Source organism: Bufo bufo, chromosome 2 (genome assembly GCF_905171765.1).
Source record: "Bufo bufo chromosome 2, aBufBuf1.1, whole genome shotgun sequence".
NCBI classification, from domain to species: Eukaryota; Metazoa; Chordata; class Amphibia; order Anura; family Bufonidae; genus Bufo; species Bufo bufo.
Window position 1 is genome coordinate 132,185,777 of NC_053390.1, and position 18,323 is coordinate 132,204,099.

Genomic DNA, 18,323 nt, shown 5'->3' on the forward strand with positions numbered 1-18,323 from the left:
AGTCTTTGCGAAGCCAGAGGTCAGGAACCAGAAGGGTAGTCAGACGAAGCCAGGATCAGGAACCAGCAGGGTAGTCAGACGAAGCCAGGATCAGGAACCAGCAGGGTAGTCAGACGAAGCCAGGATCAGGAACCAGCAGGGTAGTCAGACGAAGCCAGGATCAGGAACCAGAAGCAGCAGCAGTCTTAGAAGCATGTGAACACAAGAGGACCAAGCAAGGAACTGAAGCCACAGACCTCCTATATATATGAGCTAGGCATCCAGCTCCTCCCAGGGGAAGGAGGAGCCGCAGGGTGGAAGGCTACAAGAAACCCAGACCCCAAGATGGCCGCCAGCACATGTCAAACGAAGGAGAGCAGCAAGCAGGTAAGACCATGACAGGAAGAGGGGTCATTTTTAGCACTTTCAGGCCAGTCTCTTCAAAGTGACTCAGAGGGAGGTTTTTTGCAACACCAGAGGCCAGGTACAAATGTGGCCAGACAGGGCCCACTACTGGAGGACGAGGAGGACGAGGATGAGGAGGAGGTGGAGGAGGATGAGGATGAAGCATGTTCACAGCGGGGTGGCACCCAAAGCAGCTCGGGCCCATCACTGGTGCGTGGCTGGGGGGAAACACAGGACGATGACGATACGCCTCCCACAGAGGACAGCTTGTCCTTACCTCTGGGCAGCCTGGCACACATGAGCGACTACATGCTGCAGTGCCTGCGCAACGACAGCAGAGTTGCCCACATTTTAACGTGTGCAGACTACTGGGTTGCCACCCTGCTGGATCCCCGGTACAAAGACAATGTGCCCACCTTACTTCCTACACTGGAGCGTGATAGGAAGATGCGCGAGTACAATCGCACGTTGGTAGACGCGCTACTGAGAGCATTCCCAAATGTCACAGGGGAACCAGTGGAAGCCCAAGGCGAAGGCAGAGGAGGAGCAAGAGGTCGCCAACGCAGCTGTGTCACGGCCAGCTCCTCTGAGGGCAGGGTTAGCATGGCAGAGATGTGGAAAAGTTTTATCGCCACGCCACAGCTAACTGCACCACCTCCTGATACGGAACGTGTTAGCAGGAGGCAACATTTCACTAACATGGTGGAACAGTACCTGTGCACACCCCTCCACGTACTGACTGATGGTTCGGCCCCATTCAACTTCTGGGTCTCCAAATTGTCCACGTGGCCAGAGCTAGCCTTTTATGCCTTGGAGGTGCTGGCCTGCCCGGCGGCCAGCGTTTTGTCTGAACGTGTATTCAGCACGGCAGGGGGCGTCATTACAGACAAACGCAGCCGCCTGTCTACAGCCAATGTGGACAAGCTGACGTTCATAAAAATGAACCAGGCATGGATCCCACAGGACCTGTCCATTCCTTGTGCAGATTAGATATTAACTACCTCCCCTTAACAATATATTATTCTACTCCAGGGCACTTCCTCATTCAATACTATTTTTAATTTCATTTTACCATTATATTGTGGGGCAACCCAAAGTTGAATGAACCTCTCCTCTGTCTGGGTGCCGGGGCCTAAATGTGTGACAGTGGCCTGTTCCAGTGGTGGGTGACGTGAAGCCTGATTCTCTGCTATGACATTAAGACAGATTCTGTGCTGACATAAGGCCAGATTCTCTGTTACGGGACCTCTCTCCTCTGCCTAGGTGCCTGGGCCTAAATGTGTGACAGTGGCCTGTTCCAGTGGTGGGTGACGTGATGCCTGATTCTCTGCTATGACATGAAGACAGATTCTGTGCTGACATAAGGCCAGATTCTCTGTTACAGGACCTCTCTCCTCTGTCTGGGTGCCGGGGCCTAAATGTGTGACAGTGGCCTGTTCCAGTGGTGGGTGACGTGAAGCTTGATTCTCTGCTATGACATGAAGACTGATTCTGCGCTGACATAAGGCCAGATTCTCTGTTACGGGACCTCTCTCCTCTGCCTGGGTGCCTGGGCCTAAATGTGTGACAGTGGCCTGTTCCAGTGGTGGGTGACGTGATGCCTGATTCTCTGCTATGACATGAAGACAGATTCTGCGCTGACATAAGGCCAGATTCTCTGTTACGGGACCTCTCTCCTCTGCCTGGGTGCCTGGGCCTAAATGTGTGACAGTGGCCTGTTCCAGTGGTGGGTGACGTGAAGCCTGATTCTCTGCTATGACATTAAGACAGATTCTGTGCTGACATAAGGCCAGATTCTCTGTTACGGGACCTCTCTCCTCTGCCTGGGTGCCTGGACCTAAATGTGTGACAGTGGCCTGTTCCAGTGGTGGCTGACGTGAAGCCTGATTCTCTGCTATGACATGAAGACAGATTCTGCGCTGACATAAGGCCAGATTCTCTGTTACAAGACCGCTCTCCTCTGTCTGGGTGCCGGGGCCTAAATGTGTGACAGTGGCCTGTTCCAGTGGTGGGTGACGTGAATCCTGATTCTCTGCTATGACATGAATACAGATTCTGCGCTGACATAAGGCCAGATTCTCTGTTACGGGACCTCTCTCCTCTGCCTGGGTGCCTGGGCCTAAATGTGTGACAGTGGCCTGTTCCAGTGGTGGGTGACGTGATGCCTGATTCTCTGCTATGACATGAAGACAGATTCTGCGCTGACATAAGGCCAGATTCTCTGTTACGGGACCTCTCTCCTCTGCCTGGGTGCCTGGGCCTAAATGTGTGACAGTGGCCTGTTCCAGTGGTGTTTGACGTGAAGCCTGATTCTCTGCTATGACATTAAGACAGATTCTGTGCTGACATAAGGCCAGATTCTCTGTTACGGGACCTCTCTCCTCTGCCTGGGTGCCTGGGCCTAAATGTGTGACAGTGGCCTGTTCCAGTGGTGGGTGACGTGATGCCTGATTCTCTGCTATGACATGAAGACAGATTCTGTGCTGACATAAGGCCAGATTCTCTGTTACAGGACCTCTCTCCTCTGTCTGGGTGCCGGGGCCTAAATGTGTGACAGTGGCCTGTTCCAGTGGTGGGTGACGTGAAGCTTGATTCTCTACTATGACATGAAGACAGATTCTGCGCTGACATAAGGCCAGATTCTCTGTTACGGGACCGCTCTCCTCTGTCTGGGTGCCGGGGCCTAAATGTGTGACAGTGGCCTGTTCCAGTGGTGGGTGACGTGAAGCTTGATTCTCTGCTATGACATGAAGACAGATTCTGCGCTGACATAAGGCCAGATTCTCTGTTACGGGACCGCTCTCCTCTGTCTGGGTGCCGGGGCCTAAATGTGTGACAGTGGCCTGTTCCAGTGGTGGGTGACGTGAAGCCTGATTCTCTGCTATGACATGAAGACTGATTCTGCGCTGACATGAAGCCAGATTCTCTGCTATGGCATGAAGAGACTGATTCTCTGCTGACATGAAGCCAGATTCTTTGCTATGGCATGAAGAGACTGATTCTCTGCTGACGTGAAGCCAGATTCTCTGCTATGGGACCTCTGTCCAATTGATATTGGTTCATTTTTATTTTTTTTATTTTAATTTTAATTCATTTCCCTATCCACATTTGTTTGCAGGGGATTTACCTATATGTTGCTGCCTTTTGCAGCCCTCTAGCTCTTTCTTGTGCTGTTTTACAGCCTTTTTAGTGCCCAAAAGTTCGGGTCTCCATTGACTTCAATGGGGTTCGGGTTCGGGACGAAGTTCGGGTCGGGTTCGGATACCGAACCCGAACATTTCCGGGAAGTTCGGCCGAACTTCTCGAACCCGAACATCCAGGTGTTCGCTCAACTCTAGTTCTGACCCATTTACGCTGGTAATGTGTTTTTCTGTCTTTTGTTGTTTACCCGTCTCTGCACTTAAATAGTGTAAGGATCGTCAATCAGTTGCGGTCTAAGCAATCTAGGGCTTGTATTGCAAGTAGGGTTCTAGCCTTACGGGTCACTGTCCTTGTCTGTCCCTACCTACAGTCGAAACACTAGCTTTGTTAGAAATGTATTGTACAGTACTATATGATGTCTCATTTTCATTTTCTACATCAATCATGGCATAACCCCTTTAAGTAAAGCCTCATTCACAAGGCCCTGTCTGTGCTCAAATCCGTGAGCAGGTGGTCAGTGATGCATTCGTGAAGCTGTCCATGAAGGATCCGTGTTGGGTCCGTGTGCCCGTTTTTTGCTGTCCGTGTTGCATCCGTGTTTTACTGACACTGAACAGCTGGAAAATAATTTTTAAAGAATCTCTTCTTAATGATCCGTGAAACACAGATGCAAAATGGCATCCGTGGTTTTCACGGACACATAGACTATAATGGGCGTGATCAATCCGTGAGCACGGACAAAATAGACCATGCATCTGTGCTAAAAAAAACTGACCCATGAACCGTGCTAAAACACTGGAGAACACGTACAGCACACGTCTTTGAAACACTGACGTGTGACTGATGCTTAAAGCTGAGATCTAAGCTTATTCTATCTAAATACTAGAGGAGGTCTTCTGACATGTCAAAATTGTGTTGAGCTCATTTTCTTTAAGGATTCTTTGGCCAAAAGATACGTAGACAGTTTGTTTAAGAAATCGCAATCTATGAATATTGTCAGGAAAAATCTTTATTTCTAAACCAGCTAAATGTAAATATGTCGATAGATTCAAAATGGGAATCCAGAAATCTAATATAACAATTTCATTTCCTGTCCTTAACGAGAAAACAAGCTCTCGTCATCCACAACGTTATTTCTGCCATGCTAATCAGGCTCCGTTTCTGATATAGCTGCGACATGTTGATGAGATTATGCAATGAAACTCACCTAAATGTGCAATTTAGGCAAATATTAGAAGCAGATTTCATTGTTAGTGTATTCATGATTACAGCAGAGCATCAAAATGACTACAGATTACATTACGAGAACAACAGATTCAATTTTGATAGTAATATTTATGAGTAACTAAAATCTTATATTTTAATCTCCCATTGTGTTGATAATTAAGAAAAAGGATGTGATTATTGGTTTCAACTATTTTTCATACAGTAGGAACCACTGATAAAGCTAATGAACAAGAAATCCCCTACAGAGACAGGAAGCTACGAGCGCGTCAGGTCACCATGTAACTATTTAAGAATAATTTGGAGCTTCACAAAGATGAACCATTGAAATGAAGAGGGGCATCTGATGAGGCTTTGACTTGGGCTCTATCCATATTATTATTATTATGGAATTTCTGTGCGGTATGGCGCTGATATATCTCTTTGTGTGGGCTTGCTCTAGATGGAATAATAGGCTAAAGCTAAAATATTCAGCACAAATAGGGTTAAGCTGATATGGTCGGGAAGATGGTTGCACAGTATGACATGAGAATGAGAGGCAAGAGCTCAATAGTAGCAAGTAATGGAGTGAGTCATGGGGACTGTCAATCTTCATGTCTGTTCTCATCGCCAATTCTCTACATAATCTAGATATTAACAATGCCCTTAAGGCAGTGCTACTCAACCTTTGTCATTCACAAAGCCACTTTAGCGATGAGCCGAGGCTGTTAGAGACACATTGAAATGTTCTTTTGTTTAATCATTACATTGCAGCTTGCATTATTCACTTCTGTCCTGCTTTGCCCATTTTTTTTTTTCTAGCAATTTAATGAATTACCTGGCTGATAAAATACGTGCGAGTTCTTTCCACAATCCAATTTGAAATCAAAATGCATTTGTATCACTGGTGGGTTTTAAACTTGCTTTCTGCTACTTTGCTAACCTTGGCTGTTGTTATATTTATTATAGGTAATCTCTGCTTGGGTATATTAGTCCTTAGGATGCAAGTCTTGAATTTTGAGGAAGATTTATATATATTTAAAAATATTTGTTTTAGTAGTGGAATTATAAAAGTTACATTGTAAAATATTTCAGACTGTTCCTGGGGTTTATTAAGGTTCAAAGTAAGGATTTTATCTTTAAAGAGTAAACTACATTATGATATATTTTTATTATCACAATCACTCTCTTTGAATGGATATGTTTGATTAAAAAAATATCTATTATTTAAATCACATTTTGTGTTTAATGTTTTGAATTTTTGGTGGTTATTTTTAATTTTCCATGTCAATATGTATATTTATGCAAAAAAACATTAAATCCTGCAGTTTTCACACTGGCCACTAAGCCAAATAATAGGTGGCACATTTTGGTCTGTATGGATCACTTTACTGCAGTTACCTGCTTATCTGTCATTCTAATCCTGCCTGTAATTATATCATCTCTGTGTATCGATAAGACAGAATACACCATTCACATTACAGTGCCTTGAAAAAAAAATATTCATACCCCTTGAGCTTTTCCAGATTTTTTCACGTTACACACACAAACTTAAATTTATTTTATTGGGATTTTATGTGATAGACGAACACAAAGTGAAGCAATAGTGAAGTATAAAAAAAATGATATATGGTTTTCAAAAATTTTTATAAATAAAAAAGTGTGGGGGCATTTGCATTCAGCACCCCTGGATCAATACTTTGTAGGACCACCTTTCACTGCAATTATATCTGCAAGCCTTTTGGAGTACCTTTCTACCAGTTTTGCTCATCTACAGTCGTGGTCAAAAGTTTTGAGAATTACATAAATATTGGAAATTGGAAAAGTTGCTGCTTAAGTTTTTATAATAGCAATTTGCATATACTCCAGAATGTTATGAAGAGTGATCAGATGAATTGCATAGTCCTTCTTTGCCATGAAAATTAACTTAATCCCAAAAAAAACTTTCCACTGCATTTCATTGCTGTCATAAAGGACCTGCTGAGATCAATTCAGTAATCGTCTTGTTAACTCAGGTGAGAATGTTGATGAGCACAAGGCTGGAGATCATTATGTCAGGTTGATTGGGTTAAAATGGCAGACTTGACATGTTAAAAGGAGGGTGATGCTTGAAATCATTGTTCTTCCATTGTTAACCATAGTGACCTGCAAAGAAACGTGTGCAACAATCATTGCGTTGCATAAAAATGGCTTCACAGGCAAGGATATTGTGGCATTTAGAGGATCATCAAGAGCTTCAAGGAAAGAGGTTCAATTCTTGTTAAGAAGGCTTCAGGGCGTCCAAGAAAGTCCAGCAAGCGCCAGGATCGTCTCTTAAAGAGGATTCAGCTGCGGGATCGGAGTGCCACCAGTGCAGAGCTTGCTCAGGAATGGCAGCAGGCAGGTGTGAGCGCATCTGCACGAACAGTGAGGCGAAGACTTTTGGAAAATGGCCTGGTGTCAAGTAGGGCAGCAAAGAAGCCACTTCTCTCCAAAAAAAACATCATGGACAGATTGATCTTCTGCAGAAAGTATGGTGAATGGACTGCTGAGGACTGGGGCAAAGTCATATTCTCCGATGAAGCCTCTTTCCGATTGTTTGGGGCATCTGGAAAAAGGCTTGTCTGGAGAAGAAAAGGTGAGCGCTACCATCAGTCCTGTGTCATGCCAACAGTAAAGCATCCTGAGACCATTCATGTGTGGGGTTGCTTCTCATCCAAGGGAGTGGGCTCACTCACAATTTTGCCCAAAAACACAGCCATGAATAAAGAATGGTACCAAAACACCCTCCAACAGCAACTTCTTCCAACAATCCAACAACAGTTTGGTGAAGAACAATGCATTTTCCAGCACGATGGAGCACCGTGCCATAAGGCAAAAGTGATAACTAAGTGGCTCGGGGACCAAAGCGTTGACATTTTGGTTCCATGGCCTGGAAACTTCCCCAGATCTTAATCCCATTGAGAACTTGTGGTCAATCCTCAAGAGGCGGGTGGACAAACAAAAACCCACTAATTCTGACAAACTCCAAGAAGTGATTATGAAAGAATGGGTTGCTATCAGTCAGGAATTGGCCCAGAAGTAGATTGAGAGCATGCCCAGTCGAATTGCAGAGGTCCTGAAAAAGAAGGGCCAACACTGCAAATACTGACTCTTTGCATAAATGTCATGTAATTGTCGATAAAAGCCTTTGAAACGTATGAAGTGCGTGTAATTATATTTCACTACATCACAGAAACAACTGAAACAAAGATCTAAAAGCAGTTTAGCAGCAAACTTTGTGAAAACTAATATTTGTGTCATTCTCAAAACTTTTGGCCACGACTGTAGAGGCTGAAATATATGCCCATTCTTCTTTGCAAAATAGCTCGAGCTCAGTCAGATTGGATGGGGGCCATCTGTGAACAGCAATTTTCAAGTCTTGCCACAGATGCCCAATGGGTTTTAGGTCTGGACTTTGACTGGGCCATTCTAAGACATGAATATGCTGTGATCTAAACCATTTCATTGTAGATCTGGCTGTTTGTTTTAGGGTCATTGTCTTGCTGGAAGATGAACCTCCGCCCCAGTCTCAAGTCTTTTGCAGCCTTTAACAGATTTTCCTCCAGAATTGCCCTGTATTTAGCTCCATCCATCTTCCCATCAACTCTGACCACCTTCCCTGTCCCTGCTGGAGAAAAATATTCACACAGCATGATGCTGCCATCACCATGTTTCATGGTGGGGATGGTCTGTTCAGACTGATGTACAGTGTTAGTTTTCCAAAACACATAACGTTTTGCATTTAGGCCAGCTTAGTTCAGCTTTGGTTTCATCTTACCAGAGGACCTTCTTCCAAATGTTTCCTGTGTACCCTACATGGCTTAAGGCAAACTACAAACAGGACTTCTTATGGCTTGCTTTCAAAAATGGCTTTCTTCTTGCCTCTCTTTCATAAAGGCCAGATTTGTGGACTATATGACGAATAGTTGTCCTGTGGACAGATTCTCTGATCTGAGATGTGGATCTGTGCAACTCTTCCAGAGTGACCTTGGGCGTTTTGGCTGCTTCTCTAAATAGTGCTCTTCTTGCCTGGACTGTCAGTTTAGGTGGACGGCCATGTTTTGGTGGGTTTGCAGTGGTGCCTTGCAATTTTGGATGATGGATTGAATAGTGCTCTGTGAGATGTTCAGAGCTTAGTATATTTTTTATAACCTAAGCCTGCTTTACACTTTACACTCCACAACTTTAACCTTAACCTGTCTGGTGTGTTCCTTGGTTTTCATGATGCTGTTTGATCACTAATGTTCTCTAACAAACCTCTGAGGCCTTCGAAGGACAGCTCTAGGTATACTAAGAATAAACTAATTAGATGACTTCTGATGGCAATTGGTCACACTGGATTTTATTTACGGGTATCAGAGTACAGGGGGCTGAATACAAATGCACGCCACACTTTTCAGATTTGTATTATTTTATTACATTTATAATAAATTATGAAAACCATGTATCAATTTCTTTTCATTTCACACATACTTGCCACTTTGTCTTGGTCTATCACATAAAATCCCAATAAAATACATTTAAGTTTGTGAGTTTAACGTGAAAAAATGTGTAAAATTTCAAGGAGTATGAATAATTTTTTAAGGCACTGTAGGTGATTATCAAAGCTTATCTATAATGATGAGCGAGCTCTAAAGTATTAGCACCCGAGTATAATGGGAGACAATCAGGCACACCCTGCTCAGAAGAGTAGTGACTGGTTCATAAAAAAGGTTAGAAATTGATGGAAACCCCATCAAAATGGTTTGGAAACAACATTAAGAGGATAGATGGATGTGTCTTAGACTCCTAATATGTACGACATACAATAGACAACCACACAAAGGCTGTATGCCAAAAGTCAGGTATGTGCAAGCCATCAATCTGTCCATGAGACAGATGACAGGCTTAGTCAGCATACCTTACAATTGCAGCCTTGTGCACTATGAGATATTCCAAACCAGCTCTCATCTGACTAAGAACCAGTAAACCTCAAGGTTATTTTGCATCTGTTGGATGGCTTGGGTGGACCTGCACACCTAGATCAATATCATTAGGGCAACATAATATTCAATAACCTTTCTATACAGTTTTGTCATGTAAAAACTCATTTGCATAAACATGGGAATATGGCAAATACATGCAAATGAGCAGAATCTGCCTTGTTTTTTAGCTGTCATAAGACTATGAAAACCAATAAAGGGCGCTATTAAGTTATGAACAGCACCCTCTATTGGTTTCACAGTCTTATGACAAGAAAAATATTCTTGTCAGAAGACTATGAAACCAATAGAGGGCGCTGTTCATAACTCAATAGCGCCCTCTATTGGATTCATAGTGTTCTGACGAGAATATTAGACTGAGTCTTATGACAAGCTTATTAGTGTAGTCTTTTTTCATGGAAAATTTGCAATTAGAATATTCGCCATCTACACTAGGATGATATCTGACACTGGGAAAGCTGGGTAATAACTCAGTGATAAAATCTGACACTGGGAAAGCTGGGTAATAACTCGCGCTCTACACTGAGTTATTACCCAGCTTTACCAGTGTCAGATATTATCACTGACTTACTACATAATTATTACATAATATTTGCTATGTTGCTATATATTCGTTTTTTAGAATATTATGAATATTGTAAAAAACAAATGTATAGCAATATAGCGAATATTATGTAATAATTATGTAGCAAGTCAGTGATAATATCTGACACTGGAAAAGCTGGGTAATAACTCAGTGTAGATTGCGAGTTATTACCCAGCTTTCCCAGTGTCAGATTTTGTCACTGAGTTATTACCCAGATTTCCCAGTGTCAGATATCATCCTAGTACAGATCGCGAATATTCTAATCGTGAATTTTTATCGCAAATTTTCCATGCAAAAGGCTACACTAATAAGCTTGTCATAAGACTCAAACTAATATTCTTGTCAGAAGACTATGAAACCAATAGATGGCGCTATTGAGCTATGTCTTCTGACAAGAATATTTGTCTTGTCATAAGACTGTGAAACCAATAGAGGGCGCTGTTCATAACTCATTAGTGCCCTCTATTGGTTTCATAGTCTTCTGACAAGAATATTTGTCTTGTCATAAAACTATGAAACCAATAGAGTGCGCTGTTCATAACTCAATAGCACCCTCTATTGGTTTCATAGTCTTCTGACAAGAATATTTGTCTTGTCATAAGACTGTGAAACCAATAGAGGGCGCTGTTCATAACTCAATAGCGCCCTCTATTGGTTTTCATAGTTTTATGAAAAACAAGGCAGATTCTGCTCATTTGCATGTCTTTCCCATATTCCCATGTTTATGCAAAGGAGTTTTTACATGACAAAACTGTATAGAAAGGTTATTGAATATTATGTTAGGACAATCTGAAAACTTTTTGTTGCCCTAATGATATTGATCTAGGTGTGCATGTCCACCCAAGCCATCCAACAGATGCAAAATTACTTTGAAGTTTACTGGTTCTCAGTCAGATGAGAGCTGGTTTGGAATATCTCATAGTGCAGAAGGCTGCTATTGTAAGGTATGCAGGCTGTTATCTGTCTCATGGATAGATGGATGGCTTGTACATACCTGGCTTTTGGTATATAGCCTTTGTGTTGTTGTCTATTGTATATCGTACATAATAGGAGTCTAAGACGCATCCATCTATCCTCTTAAGGCCTATTGCACACGACCGTATGGCTTTTTCAGTGTTTTGCGATCCGTTTTTCACAGATCCGTTGTTCCGTTTTTTGTTTCCGTTGTGTTTCCGTTTCTGTTCTGTTTTTCCGTATGGCATATACAGTATACAGTAATTACATAGATAAAATTGGGCTGGGCATAACATTTTCAATAGATGGTTCAGCAAAAAACGGAACGGAAACGGAAGACATACGGATGCATTTCCGTATGTGTTCCGTTTTTTTGCGGACCCATTGACTTGAATGGAGCCACGGACTGTGATTTGCGGGCAATAATAGGACATGTTCTATGTTAAAACGGAACGGAAAAACGGAAATACGGAAACGGAATGCATACGGAGTACATTCCGTTTTTTTTTGCGGAACCATTGAAATGAATGGTTCTGTATACGGACCGTATACGGAACGCAAAAAACGGCCAGTAAACGGGAAAAAAAAACGTCCGTGTGCAATAGGCCTAATACTGTTGCCAAACCATTTTGATGGGGTTTCCATCAATTTCTAACCTTTTTTTTTATGAACCAAACACCCTCTTCTCTGCCGAGCAGGGGGTGCCTGGGGTTTTCCCATTGACTTCCATTGTATTAAATTGTATTCAAGCACCCAATTTATTCAGCCGAGCACTCGGATCTGCTGAGCATAGCGATGCTCGAGCCGAACAGCAGTTCGGCCGAGCATGCTCGCTCATCACTACTTGCTTTATGGTGGAATCCATTCAATAGCAGGCTTATAGGAAAACCTTGCAATCTATCAGTAGTATGCAGGTGTCTGTATACAATTTGGAAGGGGATTTGCATTTCAATTCTGTGTTTTTTCAATGTTAGTCTAAGGCCTCATGCACACGACTGTTGTTTTGGTTCGCTTCCCAGCCGCAGTTTTTGTGGCTTGGATGCGGACCCATTCACTTCAATGGGGCCGCAAAAGATGCGGACAGCACACGGAGTGTTATATCAATGGCTGTCCATGCCTTTTCCGCAAATTGCAAAACACACACAGACGCCATCTGTGTTTTGCGGATCCGCAATTTGCGGACCGCAAAACACACAACGGTCGTGTGCATGAGGCCTAAGGTACCTTTACACGAGGCGATGATCGGTACAATTATGCAACAAACTAGTAGTTTCTTGGTGTAGCAAATGTTTCAACAATGACCCTTTAGACGCGCCGATTATCGTTCACAAAATTGTAATTTTGATCACATATTCCATTGTTTGTAAACCAGTTACATTTACACAATGCGAAATCTGAATGGCATGCTTAAACACACCCATCGTGTAATCATCTGTAATTGTGCATGCAGTGAACGAATGAAATCGTTAATGTCTAAAAATAATTTTTGTGCCCACAGAAACAATTGAACCAATGAGAAATGTACTGATTGTCACTTGTTGCTCTATCGTTTAATGCTTTTACACTGCTCAATAATCGTGTGGTTTCAGCTGATTTAATGATAATTTACAAGATAGGCTACTTTCACACTCGCGTTTTGTGCGGATCCATCATGGACCGATCCGTTCAGATAATACAACCGTCTGCATCTGTTCAGAACGGATCAGTTTGTATTATCTTTAACATAGCCAAGACGGATCCGTCTTGAACACCATTGAAAGTCAATAGAGGACAGATCCGTTTTCTATTGTGCCAGATTGTGTCAGTGAAAACTGATCCGTCCCCATTGACTTACATTGTGTGCCAGGACAGATCCGTTTGGCTTAGTTTCATCAGACGGACACCAAAAGGCTTCCAAAGAAGAATTGAGATGAAACGGAGGCAAACTGATGCAAAGGTTCCTTTTCCATTCAGAATGCATTAGGGCAAAAACTGATCCGTTTTGGACCGCTTGTGAGAGCCCTGAACGGATCTCACAAATGGAAAGCCAAAAGGTGAGTGTGAAAGTAGACATAGTCGGCTGGTGTAAAGGTACCTTAAAGTTATCAGTATCTGATCGGTGGGGGTCCGACACCCGGGACCCACCCCCGATCAGCTGTTTGGAGAAGGCAATGGTGTTCCGATAAGTATTATGGGGGTCATTTATTAAACATAAATATGCCTAAATTAGGCATATTTCTGGCGCAGAGTGCGGTGCAAAGGTCCTTTGCGCCACAATCTGCGACTACTCCCCACTCACGCCAGGTCTAAAAAAGTGGGCATGTCGTGGACGGGGAAGGGCCAGAAGGCCCGTCCAATTTACTATTTTCTACGCCTGTTTTAGGCGCAGAAAATGGTCTGAAGGTAAGACAGCTTCCTTAGAAGTGGAGGAGGATCCACCTAAGTTATGTAGAGGCCGGCTCCTCTTCATAACTCCGGTGGTCTTAATAAATGTGCCCCTATGTGTATTGGGTATTGCTATGTTGCTGTTTATAGAATTCACATATGTGAGTGTAGTCTTCCCAATGCATATCTCCCAATTGTCCCAGATGCAGTGGGACAGTCCCAGATTTTGGGGGCTGTCACGTGGTCCCGGGACAGCTGAGGTATGACTTAATTTCAGCTGTATATGGGTCCTGTGAAGCAAGGAGTGGTCAGTTCTCTGCTCCACAACTCTCCAGCCTACGCTTTCCCCAGCTGAAGGGGTGATGCAGAGCTGCACAGGAGAGAGCACAGGCTGAGGGTCAAAGGAATGGGCATGGTGAAAAGCAAGTAGGGAACAACATAAACCTAATGGTTATAGATACCTTTAAGCTTATGGCTTGCTTTAGGAATGTAATGTTGCTACTATTCAGTCTTACTACTGTGGTTTCATCCAAATGTTCCCCACTAGAATGTCCTAGTAAATGATTTACTAGGACACTAGGGGTGTATCTATCACGAGGCAAGCAAGGCATTTGCTTAGGGTGGCACTTGCCAATGGGGCGGCAGCATGAGAGGATGCCGCGCCCAGTACGTGCAACGCTCCCCGTTCTCACCATAGAGACGACGTAACCTCTTCCTGTCACATGACCCCTCCCTGTCAAAGACCTCAAGACTCGCCGTCGCCCTGCGAGACACGGACGCAGCGCAGCATGGACACTCGGCAGCGGGTCCAGCGGCAAAATGAAGGCGGGCCGGAGACGGTGTCCGCAGAGCTGGCAGAGCGGAGGAGGGAGGCTTGGGGCTGCCTGCTGACACTGTCTCAGCACTCATACTGGTTCGACATCTGGGTCTTCCTCCTGTTTGACCTGATCCTGTTCGTGTTCATCTACCTGCTGCCCTGAGTCAGTGAGTGGTGGCTGTAATGCCCTGTGTACCCCCTGCAGTGTATGGACCACATAGGTGGGTGCCCCTACATTACAGTGGATCATGCCCTGTCTGCCCCCTGCAGTGTATGGGCCTGCCATAAATACTAAATTAGCGATAAATATGGCGACTGGATGATCACAGGGGGCAGTTAGGGCTGTGTGTCTTTCCATAGCAAAGGCAGATTCACAGGCTACCACCCATGAAAGGCCACCTATACACTGCAGGGGGCAGACAGGGCATGATCCACCGTAATGTAGGGGCACCCACCTATGCCTGCACACGGTCACTGTGAACACTGAGGCCAGGCCCCGGCCACCAATGAACTGATCCCTGAGCCTGCTGTCTTCAAAAACTGTAAGTACTTAAATTACAGTAATTCACAAAAAATCAATTACTTAGTTGTTTTATGGGGTAAGGAGGTTGGGTGGTTAGAGGGGGGAGAATTAGGGAGGGGTTAATACTGTGCTATCTCTAGCTGCACATTGTTTTTAAAAAAATAAAAAGTTATCTGTAAAATACATTTGTGTTAGAAGTTGTGCTTTTTTAATTTTTTGAATAATGATACAGGCATTTTATTTAACCGCCTCACGTCCGCCCATAGGATATAAACGTCCTATGGGTGGACGTCTATTTCTGACAGCACGTTTTAGAACGTCCTGTCAGAAATAGCAGCTGCACGCTAATCGTGCAGCTGCTGATCGGGTTGCCCGCTGTCAGTGACAGCAGGGCAACCCTAAGACAAGGCAGGGACAGTGCCCAGGTGTCCCTGCCTTCTAGATCGCTGCAGACACAGCGCTCACCGAGCGCTGTGTCTGCAGAGCAGGAAGCGCTGTGCGCTTCCTGTTCCGGCCCGGCGGTCATGTGACCGCCGGGACCGGAGAGTGCAGGAGCTGTGTGAGGTCTCTCAGAGACCTCGATCAGCCCTGCTGTGAGGCTGTACAGCGCAGGATTGCTGCTGTACAGCCTCTATAGGGGTGCATTTGTCCTGTAACTGGGGCTACTATCTCAGCCCCAGTTACAGGAGAAATCAACTGTGAAAAAAAAAAGAAAAAGTGAAGCAAATGTCCCCCAGAGGTCTTGTATGACCTTATGGGGGACGAAAAGTGTAAAAAAAAAAAAAAAAAAAAAAATAAAGGGTTGAAAAAATCAAATAAAATAAAGTTTCACATGTAAAAAAAAAAAAAGTTCCCAAGTTAGGAATAAAAAAAAAAAAAAAAAAATAGAAAAAATAAAGTAAAATAGACATATTTAGTATTGCCGCGTCCGTAAAAACCAGCTCTATAAAAATATCACATGACCTAACCCCTCGGATGAACACCGTAAAAAAGAAATAAAAAAAACTGTGTCAAAACAAGCAATTTTTGTCACCTTGCATCACAAAAGGTGCAACACCAAGTGATCAAAAACGCGTATGTCCCACAAAATGGTACCAATAAAACCGTCACCTCATCCCGCAAAAAATGAGCCCCTACATAAGAAAATCTCTCAAAAAATAAAAAAACAATAGCTCTTAGAACATGGAGACACTAAAACATCATTTTTTTGGTTTCAAAAATGCTATTATTGTGTTAAAGTGAAACAAATAAAAAAAAGTATACATATTAGGTATTGCCGCGTCCGTAAAAACCAGCTCTATAAAAATATCACATGAGCTAACCCCTCGGGTGAACACCGTAAAAAAAAAAAAAAAAAAAACTGTGTCAAAACAAGCAATTTTTGTCACCTTGCATCACAAAAGGTGCAACACCAAGTGATCAAAAACGCGTATGTCCCACAAAATGGTACCAATAAAACCGTCACCTCATCCCGCAAAAAATGAGCCCCTACATAAGAAAATCTCTCAAAAAATAAAAAAACTATAGCTCTCAGAACATGGACACATTAAAACATAATTTTTTGGTTTCAAAAATGCTATTATTGTGTAAAACTTTAATAAATGAGAAAAAGTATACATATTAGGTATCGCAACGTCCGTAACAATCTGCTCTATAAAAATGTCACTTGACTGAACCCCTAAGGTGAACGCTGTAAAAATAAATAAATAGAAACTGTGCTAAAACAACCAATTTTTTGGTCACCTTGCCCCATAAAGTGTTATATTGAATGATCAAAAAATCATATGTACCCAAAAATAGTACTAATAAAACTGGCACCTTATCCCCTAGTTTCCAAAATGGGGTCACTTCTTGGGAGTTTCTACTGTAAGGGTGCATCAGGGGGCTTCAAATGGGACATGGCATCTAAAAACCATGTGGAGTTCCTTTCCTTCTGCGCCCTGCCGTGTGCCCATACAGCAGTTTACGACCACATGTGGGGTGTTTCTGTAAACCGCAGAATCTGGGTAATAAATATTGAGTTTTGTTTGGCTGTTAACCATCGATGTGTTAGAGAAAAAAATTGATTAAAATGGAAAATCTGCCAAAAAAGTGAAATGTAAAAATTTGATCTCCATTTTCCTTTAATTCTTGTGGAACGCCTAAAGGGTTAACAAAGTTTGTAAAATCGGTTTTGAATACCTTGAGGGGTGTAGTTTCTACAATGGGGTCATTTATGGGGGTATCCACTATGTAGGCCCCACAAAGTGACTTCAGACCTGAACTGGTCCTTATAAAGTGGGTTTTGGCAATTTTCTTAAAAATTTGAAGAATTGCTTCTAAACTTCTAAGCCTTCTAACGTCCTAAAAAAAATAAAATGACATTTCCAAAATGATGCTAACATAAAGTAGACATATGGGGAATGTTAAATAATAAATATTTTATGAGGTATCACTTTCTGTTTTAAAAGCAGAGAAATTGAAATTTAGAAAATTGCGATTTTTTTAAATTTTTGGGTAAATTTGGGATTTTTTCATAAATAAAGGTGAAATATTTTGACTCAAATTTATGACTATCATGAAGTACAATGTGTCACGAGAAAACAATCTCTGAATGACTTGGATAAATAAAGGCGTTCCAAAGTTATTACCACATAAAGTGAGATATGTCCGTTTTGCAAAATTTGGCCTGGTCAGGAAGGGGGCAAAGGGCCCAGATGGGAAGTGGTTAATGTATTTGTGCTAATTTCTGTGCTGTTGGGGGGGGGGGGGGCAGTATTACGCAATCTTTATATATATTTTTTATACATATACAGATTGTGTAATACTGCCCCTCCCCCCCTCCAACCAACACAGAAATTTGCACAAATGTATTAAATAAAATAATAAAATGGCTGCCTGTATCATTATTCTAAAAATTAAAAAAGCTCAAGGGGTGGGGTTTACAGAGGAAGGGGTTTGGCCTTTACAGGAAGGGGTGGGTCAAATTTATATTAGGGGGGTGCCCGAGTTTAGTCTCGCCTAGGGCAGCACAAAACAAAGATACACCACTGAGTAAATCCTATGTAATGTGAATTAAGTGGGCACAATAGTGTTGGCGTTCAAATCAGATATCAGTTATACAGGAAGTATGAATGGAGGGGGTTTATTTGCAGGTCCTCAGAATGAGATAGGCCTATCCTTGTTTGTGGTAAAGCACACACATGTTAGCTATTCACTGAAATAAATGACTAATAAGGACCTATCATTGACCTGATCTATCATCTATAGATTTCAACAGGGGTTGAACATGCATGACTGATGTAAAAAAATGAAAATCAGACATCATATAGTACAGGCATGGCCAACCTGCGGCTCTCCAGCTGTTGA